Here is a 23,931-nt window from a genome sequence, read left to right as displayed (position 1 = left end):
ACAAGAAGTTCCCAAAGCCTGGATGACCTTACCCAAGCTATCACACAGCAAGTGATGGACCCACAGTAGCGCTGCAGAACTCTCCTCTCTGATGCTATGCCTCCAAAGCGCTCTAGCCTTTGAGCATTCCTGCACTCAATCTCCACTCTCCTCCTGTCACTCCCCTCTTTGTTCCAGCTTCTGCTCCTCACCGCGCTAAACGAATCCTGCTCTTCCCGGCATCACCCTTCAGATGCTTGAAACATCTCTAATGGGCCTTTTCTCCTATGGAAACCAGCCCCAGTCGCAGCAGCACCCAGAAGGGTAGAGACGGCGTGCAAGCCTATTCCGACTGTCTCATCTTTGCTGGGACAATGGCAATATCAATTAATATCTGCCTGCCTGTGTAAACCTGACTGTCCAGAGTTCAGTTTAACTCAGCTCCCTGTCCAGATGGCCCACAGGGAGGACACACTGCTCCTACAGAGCCTTTATCCCAGGGCTTGAACAGAAAAGACAGGGAAGGCATGGGCAGGCTATTTAAGTTACACACTCAGTCAGCCCCAATGAGCTTGACAGATGGAGGCTCTTAAAAAGTGTGTGTGTGTGTGTGTGTGTGTGTGTGTGTGTCTATGAGTTGTGTGCATATGTGTAACACACTACACATGTTTGCATGCGTGTGAGCACACCTGTGAACAGCTGTGCTTACGTGTGTGTGTGTGTGTGTGTGTGTGTGTCTGTGTGTGTGTGTGTGTGTGTGTGTGTGTGTGTAAGCATGTAGAGGCCAGAGGTTAAGGTCTGATGTCTTCCTCAGTGGCTCTCCACTGTGTAATACTAAGGCAGAATCTGTGACCTGGACCCAGAAGTCACCAGTTTCCCCATTTGCTGTAGGGATCATTCTCTCTACAACAGTCAAATGCATTCCTGCCGCCATCCTGACCCACCATGATACGCCACTTGCCTTGGCCTGGGAACTAACAGATCCATCCTCCCTTAAGTTATTCAGGTTTCTAAGAGAGAACATTGACCAGTATAGTACGAGTATGAAGATTCATCACAATTTGTAATTTATTTATTTTACATCTATTTTATTTGTGTGTGTGTGTTTGTGTACCACAGGTGGACATTTATTGAGGAGGTCAGAACACAGTGTTGGATCCCCTAAAACCAGAGCTGTGAGCCACCATGTAGGGGCTAGGAAGTGAATCTGCTACCAGTGATCTTATCTCTGTGCCATCTCTTTAGCCCCTCGTTAGAGTTTTGAGTGGACATTTTTCTTTTTCTTTGATATTTTCCCAGGGGTGGAATGGCTAGGTCATCAATCCAGTACTGTTGGTTTAAAGGCCTGCAATTTTTTTTTCCTAAACCTACTTCATTACTTCTTCATAACTGATCTTGAACACTTTCAATGCAGGAATCATGTCTTGGATGTTCTGGATAACGCCCTGATTACTAAGTTGTCCCACAGCAACAATTCTGTTGGTACATGTGGCTCCTACTACACTAATCCCAAGCCGTGTGTGTGTGTGTGTGTGTGTGTGTGTGTGTGTGCACGCACATGCTCAAGTGCATGTGCATATGTGAGTGTGCATGCACCTGTTTCTGCATTGTGTGAATATACACTAGATTATGGCATATACTTGGAGGGAAATTAAAACAGGAAGGGAAGTTCAGGGTGTTAGGATGCCAGAAGAGAAAGGATGCTTTGTGTAGGAGTGTGGGGCCAGGAGACCTTGCTGATAATGTATTTGAATCTGAGTGTCGATCTGACCTAAAGCCCAGGCAGTGTCTTAAAAGACTATAGAATAGGGCTGGATTTCATATTTCCATCTAAGCACTAATGGAGCATCTAACCACAATGTCGTTGATTGACTACGTATGAAATTAATGGTTTCAGTATCTAGTTAACTGATTGAAAATTTTTTCTAGTTTTGATATTTTTCTTTCCCGGATTTTTTTTTTATAAAGGGTATAGATTAATTTTATATTGAAGCCTGCAGAACAGATACAAAAGGTTACTTTAGGCTATGGGGCTTCGGTGGTGATATGTAATAGAAGTCATTGTGTACAAGCAGGACGTGAAAGGGAACACTGGAGAGGAGAAGGCGTGGCCCAGAGTCACACACGGCAGTGGCTTTCATCCTGACAGTGTATCCACGGGCAGACTATTCTATCACGCAATAGAAAGCTACTTCAGCATACTTCAGCCTTTTGACCTTAGCTCTCCCAGCAGCCAAGAAGTAAACTGAGAGGAGAGGAAAGGCATCATGCTTCAGTGATGGTCCTCTGGGAGCCATACTCTCTTTCCACATAGGATTCAGAAGGTTTGTTGAGTAAGTTTTGGGCCTGCATTTAAATCAAGCTGACATTGGCTGTAGGAAAAGATTCTTGTGTAATCATTAACTTGAAACTCCTCATGATGAGAGGCCATTTTTCTCTGCATCACCCATAGTAACAAGCTCTTGTGAATATTTATTTTATCAAGGAAGAGTATGCAGTAAAGTGTGGCCAACATCGGGAAAGTAGCTGACCAATTTTTTTAACAGAGACATCAGAAACTTGCCAGGATGCTCATCATTTTCACTTCTTTGTGTATTTGGCAAGGAGCATTTTTTTTTTCAAAAAAGGCACTCACCCAACCGCATTAGATACATGTGTGTGCAAGGGTGTGGCACCGGTCATCATCCCTTACCTTTGTTTTCCCTGTTTCTACTCTACATGCTCAACGCAAAACAAAATACTAAACTTTCAGCCGCCTTTGCAGTCCACGTGGTACACACCTCTACCTCCAAGCCATGTCAAACAAGAGATTGTGCTGTCCAGGTTCCTGTGCTTGGGTTGGCCAGCTCTCTCTCCTGTCAGGTTTCTCTTTCCACATCTGCAGCCCTTAGATGTACCAACCCTCTTTCTTAAGATGACTCTAAAAGCCAGTGGCCCACAATTCTGCCTCCATCAGTTTAACAGAGTGAAGATAATTTAATTACCCTTTAATGAGGAGGGATCCTGAATGCCCAGGGGCTATAACTAAGAGAGTGCCAGTAATCCTTATCAACATCCATTATCACTGCCTGCCTCCCCCCTCTTTAGTTCCCCTTGGCCACTTTCCTTTCCTGGTGGTTGTCACCTGTTCCAGGCTTTCTTTGAATGTCTGGTGGTGCCTTCCCACACTCCTAACCTCCACCTTCACCCCCATCCACTTGCACCCGACCCCTGCTGCTCCTAGCTTACTTCTGCGCATGGAAACTCCGCCTGCAGCTCCTGCACCCCAGCGTCAGTAGCTCCTCCAGCTCTGCTTGCCCTTGGTTATGGGTGAAACACCTCCATTTCTGTAATGAGGCTTTTGGTCTCGAGAGTAGAACTTGCAGTAAATACAGTTTCTTCTCTGAGAAGAGAGACCTGGATGAAAACACCTTAGCCTGGTGGCTCTTTCCCTTTGTACCCTGCTGCTTGCCTTCCTGCTACCCCTTGAAATGAAACCACCAAACCCTAAATGATCTGACTCACATGAGCTGTGGAGCAAGCCAGCCAAGACTTCCGGAAAGATTGAAAGGCAACTAGCAGAAATGAGGAAGGAAACACTGTTAGCAAATAGAACCCAGGGGCTATGATGGTGACCTGAAGGAGTTTTAATGGTAGAAGTTCTGGAGTTGCCTGCTTACTTAGACATCTTATGAGCTGTGTCCTGTGTCACATGACACATGTCTGGGGTACTCTCATCTTTCCAGCATCATGTGGACAGACACTGTGTCCACCGCACTGTCAGAGCTGTTCCAGTTCTCAGTTTCCTGAAGTAATCATTGCCTTCAGAAAGGCAGCCAGCGCTCCACTTGACTTCCCCGCCATCCAGAGACAATTTCTCACCTAAGAAATGTTTCCAATCAATTAGCAGCCCCCCGATGGGGAGATACTCCTTGAACAAACAAGAAGTATTATATTCTGACAGATCTAGAAGACAAATCATTCATAGGTCATTAAAGAATTCCATTCAACCTTCGGTCCTCAGGATCTGGAATAGAGCCCAGTACAGAACATTATCCATGATAGTCAATAAATGTGTTTGAAATGACAAAGGACAAGAGAGGGGAGGGAGGATGGAAGGGAGAGCAGAAAATTAGTGCAGAGGATCTTGTAGTCTTTGTAAGAGGTGTGGAGTCTCTGTTGTCACTCAGGGTTTGATCCTTCTTTTCTCTGGGCTTTTGGCTGGAATATAACAATAGTAATGGAATATAACAGTCATTGTGACCGTGCTTAACATTAGGGAAGTATTTTTAATTAGATGTAAGAAAAGGGTCTGTGAACTAGACGAGTGTTTGTAATGTGTGCATTTGATAGATGACAGAGACCTAAAAGTGTTGATCAGCAATTGATGGAAGTTTCCTAATTCTAACTTTTTTTTTTGGCAAGTTCTCCTATAATTAAATGTTTAAAAACATGGTCAACTTCCTTTTTTTAAATATGTCTTCAGATGTACCAGAAGAGGACATCAGGTCCCATTACAGATGTTTGTGAGCCACCATGTGGTTGCTGGGATTTGAACTCAGGACCTCTGGAAGGGCAGTCAGTGCTCTTAACCGCTGAGCCATCTCTCCAGCCCCACATGGACAACTTTCAACATCAGTTTGTTAACTGTTGATATATCTATAAAATAGAATATTGTGAGATGCACGCATGCTATCGCTGGATGATAGCACACCATCCAGGAAAAGAAGTAGGGCATGCAGTACCTGTGTCGTTGTCATTGTCTGACTTTGGACTAAGCGTTTATGGGCCTGTTCTAAAACAATGTCTAGGGCATAAACTGTAAGTCGTTTGTTTGTTTGTCTGTTTTTAAGCACCTTCCTTCGTGTGTGTGCGTGTGTGTGTTTTGTTTTGAACATTTCATGAAAGTCTTTCCCCTTGCTTTATTATCAGAAATAAAGATTAGATGCGTGCAAATCTGTCAGATGCATGAGGTTTGTTGCACCTAGATTCCGTTGGCATGTCAACTATGAGAACATGTCTTCTGCTAGGAGCTTGGGCAGATTTTATGCACCGGAAGAGGACTGCTGTCTGGGAAATGATCCCTGGGGTTCAGGGACCTCCTGTACAGCCTGCTAAAGATCATATCTCCTAAAGCACCTTTCCTCCATGGGCACAGAACTGGGAGACTTATGTCTGATTCTTCTTGCTCATACCCTTTTTTATTTAAAAAACAAGCAAAAAAATTAAAAACAAAAACAAAATACATCGAGACGGGAGGCAGATGGAAAAAAAATAACATATAAAATGTTTTACCGCGTCCTAAAAGGCTTCAGCTCATGACATTAGTATCAGGGAAGAATGCATTGATACTGTCACCTGTGTTTCTAGGAGATCACATTCTCCCTGAGATGATATGGGCCGTTCTGTGTGGCTACTGTGAAATCTCACACCTGCTGTCATCACACCTCTGTGGTCCGTCAGCTGGTCAGACTCTCGCTCTACTTCCACAGCTCAGGAAAGGTGCATAGAACCTCCCCCAGGTAACCCCTGAAGATCACCTCTCTCCACAGCAGAAAAACTCAGCAAGCATCCTTCATTCTCTGCCCCTCCTGTGTGGTTCCGACCACAGAACTGTTCCTTGTGTGGCCCTGTTGGAGGTGTCCATATTCCTATCACCTACCTTCATGGCTCATTGATGTCAACCGTGTAGAATCACTTCCCCCACACTATAAGGTTAAGCCAACATTAGAAACCCCATGGTACCCAGCACCCGTGCTTCAAGAAGATTCTAAAAGGTAACTTACAAAACTCTTTGACATCTTATAGTACAAGGGCTAGGATTCTGTGAAATCACATGGAAAAATAGACAGGCTGCCCCAAACATCTATTAAATGCCTCCCAGGCCTCGAGCTTCTGTTGTCTCTCTCACTTAGTTTTCTCTGGAAGCCTGTGATGATTCATCATGTTTTTCACCGATGAAGAAAATATGGTTTAAGGAGGCTAATTGACTTGACCAGAGTCAAAGGTAGCCAGCTGCTAAACTCATCACCCCAGAAGAACTGACTGCCTTCTCCATCCTCCTGCAATTAGAAAAGCAGCAGGGTCCTAACAGTCCACTGTTGGGCACTTTGTTTGAAGTCCTCCCCTGGGGATGATCTCATCAGACTTTGCAGTACAATACTGTTTCCTGGAAACACAGTAAGCCAGAATGAGCCTCTGTGGATACAGACATTGAAGAAACTCCAGGTTGCATTGCAAGCATCAAAGAGGAAACCAAAAAAAAACAAAACAAACAAAAAAACAACAACAACAGAAAACGCATCTGCGTTTTCTGTGCAGTGGCTCCTGGCAAGATGTCCTGTGAATCAATTCACAATCTGTGGTTCACTTAACAAGCATTTGAAGAGCGGCTTCTCTGAGATTGGCACCTGCCGTCTGTGTTCTTACTCTGTGTGCACTGTGAGAAGAAGTGACCCCCTATCCTCCTTTCTCTCCTGAGAACCCCCTGAGCTTGTGATTGGAACATAAATGGTGTTAGCAGGGTGAGTGGAATGGGCTTCAAACCTCACCCTGAGGAAGGTGAGAGTCGTGGTTTAGAGGAGGTCTTAGAAGAAGTGGGAGTAACCCCTGTGATCCACAGGCACACTTGGAGTTCCTGCGTGTTTCAGAATGTAAAAAGAGACTTGATAGGGGCTGAGGCTGAGTAGTTCAGGTGTGACCTTTGAAGTTGCCATGATAGGGTCTGAGTGTTAGGATCAAAACTCAATCTCACTGAAGTATTTAGAGGCGGGATCCTTGGAAATGGTGAGGATTAGCTGGAGTCATCAGAGGGACAGGAAGCTAAAATTGCTACGAAGCCCTGCACTGCCTTCAGACTTCACCAAAAAGAAAATCATCACCAGATGCGGGCCCCTGAACCTCCAAACACACTTCTTCAGGATTGAGTATCTAATTGAGAGCCAAAGCATTGACTGATTATTTACCACCGTGAACAGTGATGCAGCTGCATTCAAAGCAAGCCTCGCCATTGGCGAGCCAAGCCTTGAGTGTGGAATCATCCCCAGGAGGGAGGGGACCAGGATTGTCCTTAAAGCTCTTGAAGATGGATTGCATGAAGGTTCAAGATGTTTCCCTTTCGCATGAAATTAGTTTTTCTGTGAACAAGCCTCCTTATTTCTCTTGTCTGGAACACTGATAGTTTTCCCTAAGCTGCGGCTGAACTACAAAGAAGAAGCAGACAGTTTCAAATACAAATGGTGACTTTTGACGGCCTCTTTAAAGGACTCAGTTATCAAACTCTCAACCAAGAGCCTTTTACAGATGGCAAAAAATAAGCCCTTTGCAGTCTTGCATGAGAGGATCAAACCCGTTCTTAGGATGGACCTGCTGGCCTCCCTGACTCTCAGTAAAGCACTGGAATTGTAGTCTGTTGACCCAGCGGCCCCTGGTTCATCTGAAAAGAAAAAAATAAATAAAAATAGTCTGAAGGTGTCTCCCGCTGCAGGTGGGGCTTTTCTGAGGGCGTTGCTTACAGAATGCAGTTTTACCAGGGGAATGGATCGACTATACTTGACAGATTAGCTTGAGAGAAGAAAAAAGACCTCATGACAGGTTTGTAAGGCAGCCCCTGTAAGGAGTTACTTGTTTGTGCACTGGGCAGCCCCAAGCCTCCTCATGCACGGCTCTTTAGTTTCAGAGAGAGCAGTGTAGTGCATACCCCACACACCCAAATTATTTCACCGAAGCTTGCTGTCCATGTTGAAAAAGAGGACCCCAAGCACAGGCTGGAGGTAGAACATTTGCCTCCTGTGTGTAAGACCCTAGGTTTAATCCGTAGGCCTGCCGAGAGGAAGAGAAGGAATAGGAGTGGGAACTGAGGCGGATTCTCCTCATGACTTTCCCTAAACTGTTATGCGTGGAGTGACACCCAGTATTCAGAACTCTCTCATTGTGTCCTGGATGGTTTTATTCGGTTCCTCCGCCTGTTTGGTTGTGTTTTCCTAATTCCTTAAGGGATTTTTATGTTTCCTCTTCAGTTTAAGGGCTTCTACTTGTTTATCTGTGTTCTCCTGTATTTCTTTAAGGGAGTTATGTCCTTCTTAAAGTCCTCCATCATGATCATGAGATGTTATTTTAAATCCAAATCTTGCTTTTCAGGTGTGTTGGGATAGCCAGTACTTGCTATGGTGGGAGAACTGGGTTCTGATGATGACAAGTGGTCTTGGTTTCTGTTGCTTAGATTCTTGTACTTGCCTCTCACCATCCTGTTATCTCTGAAGTTAGTTGGTCTTGCTCTCTGACTGGAGCTTGTCCCTCCTGGGGGCCTGCAAGCCTGTGATCTTAGGAGTGACAGCACTCCTGAGAGACCAGTTCTCTCCGGGCAGGCTTTGGATCTGGAGGGCTGTGGAACAGCCTTAGCTCTGGGCGCAGATGGAGACCTCTGGGATCCTGTCCTAGGCTGCTCTGTAGTTCCTGTGCCTTGTGCGCTCCTGGAAGATCCCTCTTCAGACAGTTAATGAAGCTAAAGTGGGGTTGCACCTGTGGGCTTAGGAGTGAGAGCACTCCTGGGAGACCAGCTCCTTCTGGGCAGATTTTGGGTCCAGAGGGCTGTGGGACAGCCTCAGCTCTAGGCGCAGATTAAGACTGGAAGCTTCTTGCTTCTTTTTAAACGATCTGTTTCATGTGTATATATGTGTACCTGTGTAGTTTGTATGTACATGTGTGTAGGAACACCAGAGGCCATAAGAAGTTATTGGATCCCCTCTACCTGGTGCCTCAAGTTTGTCATGAGCCTGGCATGCTAGGAATCAAAGCCAGAGCCTCTCCAAGTTCAAGAAGTGCTCTTATCCACCAAGCCATCTCCCCAGCCCTAGTTTTTAAAGCAAAGTGAATAAGTACAGGTCCTGCGTATGCTAGTTTCCTGATCACAGACCTTTGGAGACTTACTGTTACTTCTGCAAATCTGTTTTCCGATAGGTTTGAGAGCATGCAGGTGATAGTGAGCCCCTATCCCTTGGAAATTTGGGAGAATTCCGTAAGGGTGAGTTTCCAAATATAATTCTCAAGATAGGATCTAGAGATGCAGGGTTCATGGGACTCCAGACGGGCAGGGTAGCTGTGAACTCCAGCCCCAGTACTAAATGAATATGGATCCGGAATTAAGAGCCTCCTATGGATATATAAAATTGGCTTTCTTAGATGCCAGACCAGGACATTGGAGTTGCTTAGCACCTCCTGCAGGCCGCCTTGGTTTTTCCCAGTAAGGAGATGGCCGTAGTGGTGGTTTTTCCCAATAAGGAGATGGCCTTAGTGGTGGCTGGAGGGCTATGGTCTTTACCTTTCCTCTCCATGCTGGTCTTGCACAGCCTAATCTGGTCTCTACATTTGCAACACTGAACGTAGTGTTTGAAAGTGCAGGCTCCAAGCTGGGCAGTGGTGGCACACACCTTTAATCCAGCACCTGGGAGGCAGAGGCAGGCAGATCTCTGAGTTTGAGGCAAGCCTGGTAACACTGTTTGGGGGGAGTGAAGGTCAGGCTCCCCAACCAAGGTACGGAATACATTTCTTTATTTACTATTTACCCATTTAGTAGTTCCTTTTACACACACACACACACACACACACACACACACACACACACACTGCGTACATGTGCATGCCTGTGTGTGTGTGTGTGTGTGTGTGTGTGCGTGTGTGTGTGTGTTTGTGTATGTGTACATTTCCTGATCCTATTTTTTTTTTATTCAGGGAGGGATTATGTGTTTTAGGATTCATTATTTGTGTGCCTTGATACTGGGGGTATCCAGGGAACTCTTAAAAAAGACAAACCCCCAGCTCCAAACTAAAGTTAGAAACTCAGCAAGTTAAAATCTCCTGAGATGCTGGACCAGGGAGATGTATATATATATTTTTTAAACTCGCCAGAGGTTCCTCAGCGCCTCCCAGTGCTAAGAGCTCATTATCATAGCGAAGGCATGGTTCAGAAGCATTGGGAACTCAGTCAGGAGAGCTAAATTTGGCTGGTGGACACGGGGAAAGTTAGATAATGGCGGAAATTGCATTCCGTTGCTTTCAAACACTCTCCTCATCCCCTGACTTCTATAGTTACCTGTTACGGAGCAAAAGCACATCAGCAGCAGCATCACGCCGTGAGTACAAAGGATGCCGGAGGATGTCTATAAGCGCCCTCTTCCCAGCCACAGTGCTGAGATTACTTGCTTGTTCTAGAGTCCCTGCTTTACCCAGCGCATAGGCACAGACCTCCTATGAGCAGGTTCATATTCTGAGCATCCATGGTCTTGTTTCCTGGTGCTATGGTGGAGCGTGGGTTAGTAGGCGGTCAGAGAAGTCCTGCAAGGAGTGTGCTGTGACAGCCACAACCCAGAGGATTGGATTCTTCTCTTGTAAGAGTCCAAGCCTCACTAGGTGACCTGATGTCATAAAGGCTTTATTTGACTTCAGTCTACACTTGCCCGGAGGACTTTCACTGTGGGTCACATACGTCCCTAGGCTCCCTCAAAAGGAAGTGTGGCGCAAATGTTCAGAGTCAAGTATGCCTACTTTGAAGCTTAGCACTACAATTTATTCACACCACACAGACAAAAGGCATTAATTCCTCTATATCTTGGCTTCCCTTTTTTCTTAAATCAGTCGTAGTCATTCCCATTTAAGGTTATTGGAAGATGCAACATTACGTTACATTCTGCCCAGTACCCAACATCTTATTAACACGTCTACTCATTGTTTTCATTCTTCCTGCTATAGTTCTTAAAGACACAAAGATATATATCTGGCTAGATTCCATCCATGTTCTTTCCCTAGTTGGGAAATCCGATGTTTACCACATGCACAGCCCCTTCCTATCAAATCAAGAAAACATCCTCTATTCACATGTTGAGCCTACTTTCACCTCTTTGATTACACCCTAATAATAACTGTAATAATTCATAGCTCACGTTAGACAACTCTAAAGTATTAGACATCAAGACATATATCACACAGATACAATCCATCGTCCTCACAAGTTTGTGAGTGGGTTTTATGAGCTCAGGTTGACAAAAAGGCACATTGAGGCTCAGTAAAGGACTCTGAAGATTGCTCAAGTGGGCCATGCTCTTGCCAAGACTTAGAACCTACAGTGCACTGCTTCAGATCACATGTGGTCACCTTCTCACTGCTTTTCTCTACCTTGCCTACTGCTCAGCCTTTGCCTAGCCTATAATGGCCTGATACCTCCTCCTTTGTCCTTTAAGACCCAATATAAATGTCCCTTCTCCTGGGAGGCATTCCTTTGGCTCTACTAGCTGTGTGTGTGTGTGTGTGTGTGTGTGTGTGTGTGTGTGTGTGTGTGTGTGCATGCACATGCGCCTGTGTCTGTGTTTGTGTGTGTCTGTGTATAATATTTCCAATGGACTTTAGGTTCCTTTTTTTTTTTTTACATATTTCTGTCTTCTACATCCCATGCATCATCCATGGAAATGTTCTTATACCCCTCTATAATGCATTTGAAACCAGCCATTAATATAGGCTTCTTATGGATGATGTATATACAAGGTATACACAAGGATAGCAGTTGTGTCCTGTGTGTAGAATGGCATGATCCACAGGGGCCTTTGCAACTTGTTTTATAGGAAAATCTTATTTTTAAGAATGTCAATCTGGATTTTTAAAACAGTGAGACTTGGACTACAATTAAGTTTTATTGTTGTTGTTCCCCTTCCTATTATAATTGTGTAGACTTTACAGTGCAGGCCATGATATAATGAAAGAATATGTGGACACTTGAATGCTGTGTAATGAGAGAGAGGTCAAAAATGGGGTCACTGAGAGCTGGTGATGCGTAATCTAATAGACATGCCACATACTTTATGGTATTATCCTTACCCATGTTATAATTCCATTTCCTATCATTTATAGTGGGTCTGGGGATGTGGATGAGTTCAAACAGTGCTCACTTAGCATGCATAGAGCCCTGGGTTTGATCTGAAGTATTATGGCATATCTGTATAATCCCAACACTCAGGAGGCAGGAGAATTAGAAGTTCAAGGTCAAGTTTAGCATGGACTTCCCTGAGTCCATTTGTCCTTCCTGAACAGTTTGTCTGGAGTTGAAGCGTGGGCGTTTTCTTTACCCAGTGGCTGGCTTGCCATAAGTGAAGCCATTCCCTATGGAGGTCACTGCTACTCATCATCTTCTTTGAAGTGGAAATGGGGGCACTGTCAGGAACAGACCTGTCTGACAGTCAAAGTATCTTTTAATAGTGAAATAAATTTAAAGGCCATATTCCTTGGATATCTGAGGTACTTGAAGATTACATGCATGTACATCTCTCTTTAGTATATCTGAGTTGTCAAATATTGTTCATTCTTACTTATTTACTCTCTCAATAACCTCGAAATCATTTTATTGTAAGCAGTTAAACTAGTATGTAATATGAACATGAGCTTGACTGTTTAGCTCTTTGCTTGCATTACCTAATTATTTGAACAGTTTATAATAGCACCTAGTAAAAGGATTGGGATTAAACCTTGTATTTTTTAAACTAGTTGCATAGGCATAACACCTATACAAGAGTTAAACCATACATATATCATGTTGTAACAAAATTAATCTTAAATTTTTATCAATATACAAAGACTTATACCAATAAAAGCTTTTAGAAAAAGAAGTTGTCGAAGGTTATCGTTGACAAATACTAAATCTAAGGAGAGCCTGGGTGATTAAAAGCCCATATCAAAAAGAAAAAGAATATTTCTTCTTTAAATCCACTCTTACATTTTTCTGTTTACATCTTTGGGGGAGGTGATAGCACAGGGATAAGAGGACAACTCGCAGACGTTCCTTCCACCGTGTGGATTCCAGGGATTGAACTCAGGCCAGCCATTTTGGTTCCAAGCACCTTTACCCACTGAACTGTCTTTCTGCCCCACTTTACAATGCTCTTAAGGCAGGAACTCAGGACCCACTGTGTTTTTATTGCTTTTCTTCCTCACCTTGTCTTACCATCAAGCAGCCTTACCTTTACCAAGAATTCAGTTTGGTCAATAGACAAACACGTTTCTCTCAATATCCTGATAAACAAATTTATGTAATATTAGTTCAGAATACTGATGACACTATCAAGAACTACCACAGGTTCAGATGCTTCTCAGTTCTTTACACATTATGACTGAGGGAAATGGAAACACAGTAAGTCCTGTTCCTAGGGAGCTTTCTGCATGCACTTAAGGAAGATTAATACAAAAACACCCCTGGATGCTGCCATGCTCCCTCCTTGATGGTAATCGACTGAACCCCCGATCCTATAAGCCAGCCCCAATTAAGTGTTGTCCTTATAAGAGTTGCCTTGGTCATTGTGTCTATTCTCAGCAATAAAATGCTAATGAAGACACTATGCCTGACACTATGCACTATGTGGGTGCTAGGATTCAATCTCACCAACCGAGCTACCTCTGTTGTCCCCGTTTTTATAACTCGGGATTTAGAATAGTATTTGTCTCAGAGTCACCATTCAATAGCTAACTGTTGGGTAACGGGATGATGGACGAGACCACTAATGGCCAAAAGACCAAATGAGAGGGTTTGCTTGGCTGGGTAATATCTAGCTTCTTGGTCATCAGTTTCTATAGTTAAGACTTTCTAGCTTAGTGGCTGTAGATCTGGACACCAGGGCAAAAGTCATTTCTTCTCTACCTCTGTCCCACTGCCATCCATACCCCTTTCTGTGACTTTGCAAAGAACTGACTACCCTGAATTCAGAAGCCTCCATTTAGTCTCCGCTAGAATGAATATCAAATGCTGTCAAAAACCATTCTTTTACATAGTGTTTGAAAACATTTTTAAAAGACAGTGCCTCATTGAGGTGTTATTAGTAAGCTGATTTCAATGCAGGAGATGACTAATGGCTGCTTGTTATAGGTAGGTTGCTTTTGGCTTCTAAAAGGGAATTCCAGCCCTCAGAGAGCAGACATGTGGAGAGGGTAGTATGGTCTGTCTACATGTAGGTGAGCCCTGACTTCCAAACCCTTGTCAGCTTATTTCACTCATTACATCTCAGTGCTTGCTATTCAAAATCAGAGGCTTTGGAATAGGAAATGTCTTATGTCATGGCCTTAAGGAAGCCAGAGTCCAGCCATCTGTCCCTTTTAGCTGTTAATATGAGGGCTAGAAGCTGTTTCCGTGTGTAATACTCACCATGTGAAGACTTTCTCTATACCTGGTGCTTTGTGGTCCTGTGCAAGTCTGCCATTGGTCAGCATGCCTGTGTCATAACCCACAATGAGGTCTGTCTGTTTGGTCGTATGTCCTGTTATTCTTATGAAACCTCTTCAGAACTAAGAGGAAGGAATGCCTGTCATTTTTTTTTAACCAGATCTTGGCATGAGACTCAGAATTTGAGCTTGCTTTGAGTAATCAAGATAAGCTTGTGTGTGTGCGTACTTGCTTACCTGTTAATTAATAAATGTGAATTGAAAAAATTATCATTTAAATTAGCATCATCCAGAAGTTTTGGGTAATAATAATAATACTCATCAAATCTAAACAGGATTCTCTGATTGAAGGCTTTTCAGTTAATTCTCAGAGCAGCCTTCGGATAACAACAAGGTAAATCTGATTATCATCTATTATCAAGAAATAAAAAATGCACACTCACAGTGCAGGAGCTAGCCCAGTTGCAACACTTGGTAACTGGAATATCCAGAACTGTAATATTCACCATCAAATACTTAACCTAGGTGCCATTCTTGAAACTCAGAAAAATCTCGACATTTGCTCTTTGGCACTGTGGGTGGTAAGTCACAGAGATGAGTGAACCATCCAATGCGACGAAAAAAAAAATCTTTTAAAAAGAAAAGGTAGATCCAGAGGTGCCCAAAGAGAGGTGACTGACTGAATTCAGGCCAGCTCTGCCTCTCTGATGGAGGCCATATCTAAGAGGTATTAGCAGCTGTGAATCTCGGGAATTGGTGTAAAACCCTGCCTTGTAAAAGAGTCAGCAGCTCAACGTTCCTCCTCCTCTTCCTCTTCCTCTTCCTCCTCCTCCTCCCTCCTCCTCCTTCCCCTCCTCCTTCTGCCCTTCCTCCTCCTCCCCCTCTTCCTCCTCCTCCTCCTGTCCTCCTCCTCCCCTCCCCCTCCTGTCTTCCTCCTCCTCTTCCTCCTCCTCCTTCCCCTCCTCCTCCTGTCCTCCTCCTCTTCCTCTTCCTCTTCCTCCTCCTCCCTCCTCCTCCTTCCCCTCCTCCTTCTGCCCTTCCTCCTCCCCCTCTTCCTCCTCCTCCTTCCCCTTCTCCTCCTGTCCTCCTCCTCCTTCCCCTCCTCCTCCTGTCCTCCTCCTCCCCTCCTCCTCCTGTCTTCCTCTTCCTCTTCCTCCTCCTTCCCCTCCTCCTCCTGTCCTCTTCCTCCTTCTCTTCCTCCTCCTCCTCATCCTCCTTCCTCTTTTTCATTTTCACATATCCAAAGACCAAAAATCATAGAAGGCAGTAGAGAAAAGCCATTATTTGAGATTGAGCAGATGTTTTAAGCTATAAATAAATAACATAATGGGTGTCTTCAGAGGAATATCAGGGGAAGTGGAGGGGGAACCTTGCTCATGGATCCTGGCAATACACTCATTCTTCCTCTGTTACCGAATCCTTTACTTTTGAGTCTCAGCCCTCCCTCTATGTCTCTTGGGGGTGCCTTGGGGAAGAGGAACCCTCACCTTAGTGCCCTGGGATTGTTAATGAAAGGCCTGAGCATCTGGAGATACAACAGAGGGTCTCGGAATACTATAAAAAGTTCCAGGAGATGAGAGACAGACAGACAGACAGACAGACAGAGAGACAGAGACAGACAGAGAGAGAGGCAGAGAGAGACAGAGATAGACAGACAAAGGCACAGTAGGTTCCTCAACTGCAGTTGAATAATTTGTATCTCATCCTTTCTGAATATGGCCTTGCCCATGGTGGTGACAGCCAAAGCTCTCATCCTGGAGAAATGGAATACATTTGTTTCAGTTTTTTTTTCCCTCTCACAGTTTATGTGTTAAAAATTAGTTACTTTCTAGTCTATGCCTATTGAAATTCTTTTCATAAATAGATATGTCAGGTAAAAATAAAATGACTCAGAGTTGACACTGAAGATAGCCTGCCTTCCTGGGTCTCTGTGGGCTAAAGTTTTCCACTGTTGATTGTAACTCCGTCATGGGCCACCTTCGATAAAATAGCATCAAACTGCAGCAAAACGTAATTTGTGATTATTGAATAAACGGTGCTTTGTGGAACCTTCACCGGCACTTGGATGCTCCTAACTTTCTTCTCAGCACAGTTTTTTTTTTCCTGAAACCCCTTATATTTAATCCTAAGTTAAAGTGACATTAATAAAATCTACAACTCTACTTCATGAACTGGCGAGGCTTGAAGTATTTATCAACACCGAAAAATAAAGAAATAAAACCTTTTTAAAAGATGAGGCAACTTCGGGGAGGAAGAGCTTACTGCGGCTCGCACTTTCAGGAGTGAATCCCTTACTCTCCTGCTGCTGCGGTCAACACAGTTATCAACAAAGCTTAAGGAGAAAAGAGTTCTACAGGCTTATCGTTCTGGAGGGGAAGAGTCCCTCATGGTGGGGCCAGTGACTTTGCATCAAGTGGCACTCACGTGAGTAAGACCAGGAAGCTGAAGGCCACATCATTTACAAGAACAAAGCAGAGGGAGAACTGAAAGTAGGGCAAACTTTTAAAATCACAAAGTGCAACCCCATTCACGTACTTGCCCTAGCTGTCCCTTCCCGTAATCTACTGAAACAGCAAGCGACAACACTGACTGAAGAGCAAGTGTTCAAATGCCTGAGACTGTGAGAGACGTTTCCCTTTCAGACTCCCACAAGGGGGAGTGCATTACATAATGGTATGAAAGCAACGGGCAATGGCTGTGGCAGCAGGCGCTTGCTCATATCCGAATGAATTAGGAAGCAGAAAGACAGCATCTTACCAGGATTGTACGAAAGCCTCAAGACCTGTCTTCATTGACCCATTTCTTCTAGTATTCGCCTCCCAAATGTTCCACAATCTCCTGTGATAGTGTCGCCAGCTGGAGACCACATGTTCAACCATATGAGCCTCCTGGGGAGGTTTCATATCCAAACCTAAAAATACCTATGCGTAGACACTGGGATGCAAACCTGGGGCCATGGAGCTAACCCAGTCGGTTTGCAGTGCACTAACTTTCCCTTCCTAAATGTTAGTTTCTCTTGTAGAACTTTGAACTTCACATGGGCCACTCACTAGGATTATTCTAAGGCATCTCTTGAGATGATATTGGAAAGCACATGTTATAGGGCCTTGACAAAGGGCTCAAAAGAGGAGGCCAGTGCTGCCTTCATTTTGGGTCTCAGCGAATTCTTCTGTGTTGGAGGATGTGGGATTGCCCAGCATGATGGGGATATTGAGTAACTGATCCCATACTTAGAATACAGAGAAATCACTAGAGTTGTTTATTAGGGTTCTCTAGAGTAACAGAACTTATAGTGTGTGTGTGTGTGTGTGTGTGTGTGTGTGTGTGTGTGTGTGTGTGTGTGATTAGAATGACTTACAGGCTTTGGTCCAGCTAATGTAACAGTGGCTGCCATTGAACATCTAAGGATCCAGTAGTTTTTCAGTCCACAAGGATGGGTTTTTCAGCTGGTCTAATGATACACAGGAATCCTGAAGAAATAGGCTCTAATGTCACAAAAGGATAGAAATTCTTCCCAGGAACAAGCACAAGCAGACAAAGAAGGCAAACTTTCTTCCATGTCCTTTAAACATACTGTCAGCAGAACGTTTGAATGTTTGGTCCAAATTAAAGGTGGATTTTTCTACCTCAGAAGGTCTGGGATAAAGGCTATCTTTCCAATGATCCAGATAAGAAATGTTTTTCCCACCTTAAATAATTTAACTAAAACAAACAAACAAACTCTCACAGGTGTGCCCAGTCAACTGAGTTTTAGTTAGTTACAGATGTCCTCATGTCGACATCAAGAATAGCTATTAGAGGTTGGAAGGAAGCATCCATGCGACCAAGTCCAGTCCTCTGCTCACTGCACACCTTCACCCTCTCTCCTTGCAGGCCCTGAGGTGTAAATAGCCCTGTCTATGCTTTTCATTGGAATTCAAGGGGCTGTTTTTGTGAAGTGACTCCTCCAAGACTCACACAAGACAAAACTATCCCAGTGACACTTGAAGCAAGACCTGTAAAATAGAAGCAGGACAGGTGTTGAAGTTCTATGCAGATCTCAGTCCTTGTGTACTTGGTGGTCAGAAAAGCATGGTTCAGGGTAGGAATTCAGTAAATCCCTGCTGCATGAAAGCTGAATCCTGGAAGCTTCTTGCAGAAAAATGCAGCTCCTCTCTGCCTTGGTGAGCTTTAATAGCTCCCAGTGATCTCACTCACATGCCAAACCTCTCTATTATTGTTCTTGCTTTCTTCAACTTTCCAAACAATATAGATTTTAATTTTTTGTAGAGGAGTCAGACTCAGCCTTGGACTCAGGATCTGTGAGGTGTATCCTCCCAGTGAAACTTGTAGTGGGCAATGAATACACGGGAATAAAATTGTTCCTGTTGCTATGTCAAAATAGTTGACAAAGAACCTGAAGGAAGCATTCTTGCTCTTGTTTCTTTTTTGTTTGTTGGTTTTGGGTTTGGGGCTCTTGGGTTAAGAGACACATTCCATTATGAAAGAGAAGCTATGTCAGCTCTAGCTATAACATACTTGAGATGGTTGTCACATTATGTCCACAGTCTGGATTCAGAGAGTTCCCGTGATTGTGCCCCCAATGCTCTGTTGAAGCTCTCTGGAAGGACCCTCACAGACATACCCTGAGGTGTGTCTCCTTGGGGAGTCTGCATCCCATCAGGGGGACAGGCAAGTTTTAGTAGCACATAGTGTTTCATTTAAAACTGGAACCCAGAGAATCAAAGTGAACACCAGTTATGTGAAGTTCTTTTATCCTATCCGAGGGACATGCAATATAAATCTGGGGGACAGGACCCTGGTTAAGAGTTCCAGAGAAGGCTCTCTGCTCCTCCCTGTTCCAGAGACAACTGCATTTTCTCATGCTGTGCCAGCCTCGTCCTGTTTTGTTTTTTTTTTTTAATGTATGTTTGCTTATGTATGTTCTTTGTATGCCTGATCTCTCTAATACTTTGAGCACGAAGGGGTATTGGATTTTGTCAAAATGTTTTTCCACATCTAATGAGACGGTCATGTAAGTTTTGTTCTTCCAGTTTGTTTGTATGGTGGATTATGTTGATGGATTTTTTTTTTATATATTGCATATCCCTGCTTACCTGGAGTGAAGCTTACTTGATCAAGATGGATAATGCTTTGGATATGTTCCTGGATTCGGTTTGTGAAAATTTTATTGAGTATTTTTGCCTCAATGTTCATAAGAGAAATCGGTCTGAAGTTCTTTTCCTTTGTTGAGTCTTTGTGTGATTTAGGCCTCGGGGTGACTGTGGCTTCATAGAATGAATGTTTCACTGTTCCTTCTGTTTCTACCTTGTAGAATAATTTCAGGAGTATTGCTGCTAGCTCTTTGAAAGTCTTGTAGAATTCTACAATAAAACCATCTGGCCGTGAACTTTTTGGTGGTGGTGGTGGTGGATGATGATGTTGTTGTGAGACTTTGAATGACTGCTTCTACTTCTTTAGGGAGCATAGAGCTCCTTAAATGGTTTACCTGATCTTGATTTAACTTTGGTAAGAGGTATGTGTCTAGAAAATTGTACATTTTGTTAAAATTTTTAAGTTTTGTGGTATACAGGCCTTTGAAGTAACACTTACTGATTCTTTTAATTCCCTAAGAGTCTTTCATTATGCCTCCCTTTTCATTTCTGATTTTGTTCATTTGGAGTCTGTCTCTCTGTCTTTTGGTTGGTAGACTAAAGGTTTGTCTATCTTGTTGATTTTCTCAAAGAACTAGCTCTAGGTTTTGTTGATTCTTTGAATTGTTTTCTTTGTTTCTAACTGATTATTTCTGCACTGATTTTGGTTATTTGCTGCCTTCTACTCATCCTCGATGTGTTAGCTGCTGCTGCTGCTGCTGCTGCTGCTGCTGCTGCTGCTGCTGCTCCTCCTCCTCCTCCTCCTCCTCCTTCTTCAGCTTTCAGTTGTACATTTAAATTGCTTATATGACAACTTTCAAATGTCTTTATGGAAGCACTTAGTGCTATGAACTTTCCTCTTACCACTGCTTTCATTGAGTCCCATAAACTTGGGTATATTGTGCCATCATTTTCACTGAGTTCTAGAAACCCTTTAATCTCTGTCTTTATTTCTTCCCTGACCCAAAGATCATTGAGTAGAGAGTTGTTCCATTTCCATGAGTTTGGAGGCTTTCTGCAGTTTCTGATGTTAACGTCCAATTTTAAACCCTGGTGGTCTGATAAAAATACAAGGCATTATTTCAATTTTCTTGTGTCTGTTGAGGTTTGCTTTGTGACTGACTATATGGTAAATTATGAGGAGGATCCGTGAGGTGCTGAGAAAACAGTATATTCTTTTGTGTTTGAGTGAAATATTCTATAGATTTCAGTTAGGTCCATTCCATTCATGATGTCTGTTAGTTTCATTGTTTAGTTCTTGTCTAGATGACCTGTTGATTACTGAGAATGCAGTGTCCTACTATTAATGTATGAGGTTCGGTGTGCAATTTAAACTTTCGTAATGCTTCTTTTATGAAACTGAGATAACATCTCAGTAGATCTTTCCTTTGATGAGTTTGATGTGTGCTTCCCTGTCTATTTTTATTAATTTTCATTGACATTCTAGTTTAGAATGGCTACTGCAGTCTACTTCTTGTGTTGTTTGCTTGGAAAATTTTTTCTAGCCCTTTACTGTGAGGTAACGTCTATCTTTATCACTGAGGTGTGTTCCTTGTGTGCAGTAGAAGGATGGATCCTGTCACATCAATTCTGTTAGCCTGTGTCTTTTGGGGGGGGGGGATTGCATCCATTGTTTTTGAGAGATGTTAATGACTAGTGACTATTATTTTATGTGCGTGTGCTGTGTGTGTTTTCATGCGTCCATTATTCTTGCTGCTGGTATGAAGTTACTTATTTCCTGTGTTTTCTTGGATGAAGTTATCCTCCTCATGTTGGAGTTTTCCTTCTATTATTTTCTGTAGGGCCGGATTCGTAGATAGATATTATTTGAACCTGGATTTGTCTTGAAATGTGTTGTTTTCTTTATGATGGTTGAGAGTGTTGCTGAGTATGCTGTATGTTGGCATCTGAGGTTTTTCGACATTGCAAGGTATCTATCCAGGCCCTTCTAGCTTTTGGAGTCTCTGTTGAGAAGTTGGGTGAAATTCTAATAGGTCTGTCTTTGTTACCTACCCTTTCTCCCTTGCTGCTTATACTATTTCTTTGTTTTGTAGATTTTGTGTTTTGATTATTTTGTGCCAGGATGATTTTCTTTTCTATCCCAGTCTAATTGGTGTTCTCTAAGCTTCTTGTATCTGTATAGGCTTCTCTTTACTTAGGTTGGAAATTTTTCTTCTATGATTTTGTTGAGAATATTTTCTGGGCCTTGGAGCTCAGACTCTTCACCTTCTTCTATTCTTATTATTCTTAGTTTAGGTCTTTTCATGGTATCTTAGATATCCTGGATGTTTTTGTCAGGAATTTTTTTATTTTTCGACTTAACATTTTCTTTGAAATTTACCAATTTCTTCAATTGTATTTTCTACAACCAAGATTCTGTCTTCCAGTGTCTGTATTCTGTTTCTGATACTTGCATCGGTTTTTCCTCTTCTCTTCCCTAGGTTTTCCATCTCCAGGATTTCCTCCGTTTCTGTTGTCTTTGTTGGTTCTATTTCCACTTTCAGGTCTTGCACAGTTTTATTTATTTTCTTCACCTGTTTACTTGTATTTTCCAGTGTATCTCCTAGAGATTTGTTTCCTCTTTAAAGACCTGTTTGATTGTATTTTCCTATACCTCTTTAATTTATTCATTTCCTCTTTAAAGGCCTCTATCATCATTATAAAATTGAATTTAAGGTCATTTTCTTGTGTTTCAGTTGTGCTGGGATATCCAGGGCTTGCTGTAATAGGCTAGGTGTGCTGTGAAGGTGTCATATTACCCTGGCTTTTGTTGATTGTGTTCTTTCGAGGCCCTTTAACCATCTGGATGGCTTTGGTGTCTGGATGTTCCTGTGGTAGTAAGTATTGGAAGGGTGGTTGACCATGATGATCCTGGTGTGGCAGGCCTCTGATGGGTATCCTGTGCTGTATTGTTACAGATCTCTGTGTCTGTTTGATTCAGTATTTGCAGGTCTCTATGGTTCAGGAATCTCAGATCAGGGCAGAGGGGTGGCATCGAATGGAAGTCCTCTTGGACTAGCAGGCTGCTCAGGGCAGCTTGGTGTTCCAAGATGACTCAGAGAGCAGGGAAGATGGGTGGGGTCAAGGAAGCTTACTCTTATGATTCTGACTTTAGCAGGTCTTATGAGGGTAGCAGAAGTGGAGGAAGAATGGAAGTCCCACAGTGATAGCAGGCTGTTAATGATAGCTTGTCTTGCTCCAGAGGACTCAGGAAACAGGGAAGATGGGTGGGGGAAAGGAAGCTTACCTGTATGGTTCAGAATCCACAGGTCTGATGAAGGTGGGCTAAGAGGTGGAGGGAGAGTGGAGAATCAATTTCTTCCTTCTTTACCTTTGAAAAAACCTCTATCTCATATACATACCGCACTTTCTATGTACATTTATCACTTGGTGGACACACAGGCTGATTTAATCATACAGTAATCATGAATAGGGCTCTAAACATGAATATACAGGTATTTCTCTGGTCTGCTCACTACATGTCTTCTCCCATATATGAAACCAAGTTTGGATGGATGGATAGTGTCTCTGTTAGGATTTTACTGCTGTGAACAGATATCATGACCAAAGCAACTCTTATAAGGACAACATTTAATTGGGGCCGGCTTATAGCTTCAGAGGTTCAGCCTATTATTACCAAGGCAGGAACATGGCAGCATCCAGGCAGGCATGGTGCAGGAGGAGCTGAGAGTTCTACATCTTCATCTAAAGACTTCCAGAAGAATACTTGCTTCCAGGCAGCTAGGATGAGGGTCTTATAGCCCACGCCCACAGTGACACACCTACTCCCACAGGGTTACACCCTCTAATAGTGCCACTCTCTGGGCCGAGCATATATAAACCATCACGGATGGATGGATGGATGGATGGATGGATGGATGGATGGATGGATGGATGGATGGATGGGTGGATGGATGGGATAGAAGGGTAGTTGATAAATGATAGATAGCATTAGTATGGTAGATAATATAATGAATAATGTAATGATGGATATATTGGAGATAATATAGAAGAGTTAGATTGTGTTAGAGGATAGAACCGATAGGTAGATAGATAAGATGAGCAAGATAGAGAATGAAAATGAAAGTGAGTCCTGTGGAAGAAAGGAACGAGCAAAGATGAGAAAGAGGGACAGGAGAAGGTTGTAGAGGGTGAATATAGTCAACATACATGATATACTTTGATTAACACAGAACCCTTCACTTTCTACAACAAATCTATGGTAATAACATTAATTAATGAGTACATGTATCCCTTTGTTCTTTGTCATAGTCACGTTTCCTTTGTTACGGCCACAGAACAGTTGTTTTGTCTCACATTCCCAGGAGCTATAAGTAGCCGAATCCCTCTCTGACCCTGCTTCCGCACTTCCCTCTCACCCCCTAACCTAACTTCAGCAACCCTGCTGGAGACAGTAAGTGAAGAAAGAACAAGATGGGGGAGTTCCTGGCCTGGAGCCATTCATCTGCTAGCTGACAACACCAACGGCAGAGCCCCAAAAGCATAGCAAGCTTGTTTGCTCTTGTCTGGTTGTTAATGTTGATATATGAATAAGCAAGAAGACAGCTTCATTTCCATAAGCTAGAGTATGCCTAGAGTACAGAAGACCAAGCACAGCACAGTTAATCATATCTAGAGAGCTAGCACG

At 43.2% G+C, this 23,931-nt stretch overlaps 1 protein-coding gene and 1 long non-coding RNA gene across 7 annotated transcripts in view; one reads left to right on the top strand and one right to left on the bottom strand.

Annotated features, from left to right (window-relative positions):
* The window catches only part of Large1 (LARGE xylosyl- and glucuronyltransferase 1), a 448,171-nt gene that overhangs the window by 326,459 nt on the left and 97,781 nt on the right, over window positions 1–23,931 (top strand). The gene's annotated exons all lie outside the window — the stretch shown is intronic.
* On the bottom strand, window positions 7,182–10,396 carry LOC134483690 (uncharacterized). Its single transcript, XR_010060573.1, has 2 exons — window positions 10,049–10,396; window positions 7,182–7,393 (listed from the first exon to the last, which is right to left on the bottom strand). It is a non-coding gene; the product is annotated as an uncharacterized LOC134483690 (long non-coding RNA).

This window comes from Rattus norvegicus, chromosome 19, assembly GCF_036323735.1.
Source record: "Rattus norvegicus strain BN/NHsdMcwi chromosome 19, GRCr8, whole genome shotgun sequence".
NCBI classification, from domain to species: domain Eukaryota; kingdom Metazoa; phylum Chordata; class Mammalia; order Rodentia; family Muridae; genus Rattus; species Rattus norvegicus.
This window is presented reverse-complemented; position numbering and strand designations above follow the sequence as displayed.